We start from the raw sequence: 5,029 nt of genomic DNA on the forward strand, positions 1-5,029 counted from the left end.
GCCCCCGTATAAGCAATCTCAGTATAAGGAGCCTCGGATTAAGGGGCCCCTGCCGCTTCTTGTACGAGAGGGGCCATCTCGGGCTCCCTGGGCGAATCCGCTAGCGGGTAGCCTGACACCTCGGGCTCCGCATTTTGGGGCAGTTCAGCACGAGTCCGTTTGGCAACTCGCTTCCTCCTTTTCATGGCATGAAACAAGTTCCCACCACGAGTCTTCTCTGCATCCATCGTGCCTGCACAAAGAGCTCGGCATAAAAAAAAAAGAACGAAAAGCAAATCAAAAGGCAAGCCTCTAAGCAAGGAACCTACCCGAATTTAGGCTGGCTTGGATGAGCTTGGCCTCCGTCAGATAATGGTAGCATTTTAGCCCAAGCCCGGCCCATTCCCGGAGGCCCTTCACCGTCTCCCTATCCAACGTAACATCGGCATCGGGGGCAGCCATCCCCCACCCGGTTTGGAACGGCCACCCCATTGCACTTCGCACCCCGAAGTAGTCCAATTTCCATGTCGGGACCTTGTTGGGAAGATCGTGTAAAAGCTTGAAACCCGAGCGAGGAGACAGGTAGTACGCCCGCCTATGCTTGGGAAGGGGACCCGCTTGCTTCTTAAGCATCAGAATGGAGGAAAAGATCTCAAGGTCTAAAGGCAAAATCTGTTCACAGAAAAGGGATATAGTCCCAACCAAATTTCGGATAGAATTCGGGTGGAGCTGACCAACGGTAATGCCAAAGTGGTTCATAACCTCGACGATGAGGGGGTGGAAAGGTAGGCGCAACCCAACGGCGGAGTATAGATCATCGCAATTGAAACACTGCCCCTTCACGCGCCGTTCTGCCATCTCGGCTCGGGACAGACGCCGGATGGGGGGTGACACCCTCCTGCTCCCTGTCTGTGATACTGGTCTGGAGGGGTTACCGGTGTGGGTCCTCTGCTCCTTGTTGGGTGTAGGGGTAGACACTCCCATTGGCCTTGACGGTGCCCAAGTCGTGGCTGGCCGTCTATTGCTGAAGGGTCCCTGACTAAGCTGCATCCTTCGTTCAAAGGCGCGGGCGAGGTTCATCGCCGTAACCAGATTTGGGGGGTGTTGCATCTCAACGTCTACCCTTAAGGGTTCTATCAGCCCTGCTGTGAACATGTCCACTTGCTGATCTGGTCTAACCATGGCCGCTCTGGCAAGCAAGGTTTGGAACTGGCGTTGATATTCAGCCACGGTTCCCATTTGCTTGAGATTGATTAGCTCACCCAACGGGTTGCTCGTCATTGGGGGTCCAAACCTGAGGAGGCAATAGGACCTGAACTGCTCCCAGCTGAGCCCGGGTTCTTCTTGCTCCACGCGATAGAACCAGAGTTGTGCCTCTTCCGTTAGGTGGAAGGCTGCCAGGCTGACCTTGTCTCTGTCATCCGTGCGCTGGTTGCGGAAGAACTGCTTGCAGAGGTACAACCAACCTAATGGGTCTCCGGTGCCGTCGTAAGATGGAAATTCAAGCCGGCTGTACTTGGGGACAACTGCAGTCATCGGTGCTGTGGCTTGATGTTCGTTGGCTGATTCTATCCCGTCCGTGCGGCGACTGCTGGTAGAGGCTAGTCCCTCTGAGTTCTTTTCTTTGTTGGAGAGGAACGCTTCTAACAGGCGACGCAGCTCCCGAACGTCATCTTTGACCTCTCGGACCTCCATACTGGTTTCTGCGAGCCTATGCTCCAGTTCATGGACTTTGAAAGACAGCGGCTCCTGTTCCCCCATGACGGTTGGCTCTGATACCAAGATGTTATGGGCCCGAGCGTAGGATCGCGTCACGGGTCATTCCACCGCTGGAACCTCAGATCTTTCCTTGCCCTTGGCCTTGCGTACAGGCCTTATTTTGACTATCTCAGGGGTGATTTGTCCAAGAGATCACCAAACTCTTCTTTACTTCCTTTCTTGACTGAAAAATTCGATATCTTCATTCAATAATAGCGTCTCCTTAAATAGGAGATTACAAGAGGAGGTTTCCTTGTTGGATTCGGCTAGGCTAGTCCTAACAGACTCAAAACTCCTACTTCTAATTAGACTACTTACTTTTAATGGTACTACAATTCCTTCTAAGAATAGGGGATAAGATAAGGGATAAGGGATAAGGGGTAAGGCACGTTCTCTTGACGTGTCCGGATAAGGGTGGGCCCACCCTATGAGCTGTCGTGTGGGCCCTGCTCTGCTGCTGCTACCAGTGTGCATGCGCGTGGCTCATGTTGCCATCGCCGCGCGGCGCGCGGGGTGCCGCTGCCGCGCGATGCGTGCGCACTGCACGTGGTGCCGCTGCCGCGCGCGGCTCATGGTGCCGCTGCCGTGCAGTGCCTATCGTGTGCGCGCTGCTGCCCCAACTGCTACCCTGTGGTGCTGGTGCTCATAACAAATTTGGCGATAGATTTAAAAGTGAAGGTACTTTTGGGGCTGATAACTTTATCAAAGATATCACTAGAAATATATCTAATAAGCAGAACAAGAGCATCATTAGGGATGTGACAGATAGAGAAATCTATGATGCCCTTTAGTCTATTGGTGATCTTAGCTCCGGGTCCTGATGGTCTTAATGATCTTTACTTTAAGAAGTTCTGGAATATTATTAAAGAGTATTTTTGTGGGATCGTGAAGTTTTTATCTCATTCTAGAAAATTGTGTCCCATTTTGAATAAAACTTTCATAACATTAATCCCAAAGTTTGATAATCCTAAAATAATTAATAATTATAAATCAATCAGTTTATGTAATGTTATTTCAAAAATTCAGATTAAGAGAATGAAGTCTATTATTGAAAATATTATTTATTCTTTTCAAAGTGCCTTTGTTCCAAACAAACACAAAAATGATAATATTCTGATTGCTCATGAGATGTTCTACTCTATGAGAAAGAAAAAGGGAGGAAATGAATCATGGTTTGTAAAATCGACATGGAGAAAGCCTATGATAGGTTGGAACAGAATTTCATTCAAGAATTTCTTAGGAAACTTGACTTCCATGAGAAGTGGATTGGATTGGTCATGGAATGCATCAGAACGGTTTCTTATCAAGTTATGATAAATGGGGCTCCCTCTAGAGGATTCACCCCTTTTTGAGGTAAGACAGGGTGATCATCTCTCCCCTTACATTAAGGTTAGGAAAGAAGTGGAGACTGATGTGAACCCTATTGGGTCTAGAGTCACTAAGGGTTGCCCTAAAATTCCTATTCTCCAATTTTGCGGATAATTGCATTATCTTTGCTGAACGCACAATTACTACAGGCTTGAGGATTAAATAAATTCTTCATGATTTTGCTAGGGCTTCATGTCAAAGCCCAAATTTCAACAAGTCAACAATTCAATTTTCTAAGAATATTCCTAACAGATTTCAGAAAATCATTGCTCTGATTCTAAAGATCCCCATTTGAATCAGATTTTTATTTAGGAGCTCCAATTATTAACTCAATGGTCACAAATAACACCTTTTCGGTTTGTGAATGACAGAGTGAGTAAAAGACTGGTTGGATGGAAAAAAGATACCCTTTCCTTTGCTAGGTGGCTAACTCTATTGAACTTTGTAAGCTCTATGATGCCTCAATTCATTTTGAGGTCCTTTAGGCCCCCCAACAATATTATTGAGGAGATTGAAAAAGCCCAAACAAATTTTATTTGGAATATCTTAAGGGGTAAAAAGCCTTTTCATTTAATGAACAGGAGAAGAGTTTATACTCATAAAAGCTAGGGTGGCCTAGGGTTAAGGAATTTTAAATGGTTTAATGAAGCAAGCCTTGTTAAGCTAGGTTGAACGATTATCATTGAAGAAGACAATTTGTTGGTGAAAATTGTTAGAGGGGAATGTTTAAACAAGGAAATTTTTTGGGAGGTTAAGATAAGGAAAGGATCCTCTTGGGCCTTGAGAGGCATTCTTAATGCTAGAGTGCTTCTAAAATTGGATCTCAAATGGCTTGTTGGTAACGGGGAATCCATAAAGTTTTGGACAAATAACTGGGTTAGCGGATCACCATATTAGATTATAGTACCCCTTCTTAGGGTTCTCTTGAAAATGATCTTGTAAGTGATTTCATTGATAAAAATAGAGGGGTGTGGAAGGAGAATATGATTCAAAGTGTGGGCCATCTTGATATTTGGAAATGATTCCTATACTTTGGCCCCGAAGCTTGGGCCCGATGCAGTATAAAGTTAGGCTCAAAGCCCCACCCATGAACAAATCAAATCTAGGTGAAATTAAAACTAACTTCAATGCTTCTTGCACTAGAAATGATTCCCATACTTTGCCACTACTGCAAGAAACCATTTGGGTAAGGTTTTGAATTATAAAACATATAACTTGAGTTATTCTTCTATTAATGTTTTAGAGGCATGAGCAGCATGGGAAGCTCATAGTTTGGTTATGAATTCCAACAAGTTCTCAACAATTATTGAGGGGAATTATAATCTAGTTATAAAATGTCTCCAAGGTCGAATCTCTCCTCTTGTAATCTCACGAAGGTTATATCATGTTATTGTAGATAAAGGAAAAGTTGAAAGGTAGAATTTGCTACAAACACGTGTACCGAGAGGCGAACCAAAAGCGGACTTGGCGAAGAAGGCTCATCCTTTGTTTAGTGGTGTCGTTTCTCTAATATTTGTATCTTCCTACGATCACATTAATAATTGCACCACCCTAACTGACAGTTATGCTTAGGGGGCCATCATTGATGATCTTGACCGAACATCTGAATGACAGAGTTATCCGTGGGACCTTGAGATGAACGGGCAGGAACTGCTGCTCAAAAAATTCAGTGGATCAGACGGTAAATATTATGTGGAATGATAAATAACAAACTAAAACATTCTACCACATTTCTACTCTATCTATGTTGCATGAGATACTTACGTCATAAAGTACAGAGATATTCCCAGTACACGGTTGCAATGTCTGAATCCGACTGCAATGCGTACGAGGTTCCACCCCTGCCTCTTTTTTTTTTTTCCTTTATCAAAGGGAAACCATGAATCGGTTGGTTAATAAAAATTATCACGCTCACGCTCTTTCC

This window comes from Nelumbo lutea, chromosome 5 (assembly GCF_056320005.1).
Source record: "Nelumbo lutea isolate HS-2025 chromosome 5, American lotus-T2T, whole genome shotgun sequence".
In the NCBI taxonomy this organism is placed as follows: Eukaryota; Viridiplantae; Streptophyta; class Magnoliopsida; order Proteales; family Nelumbonaceae; genus Nelumbo; species Nelumbo lutea.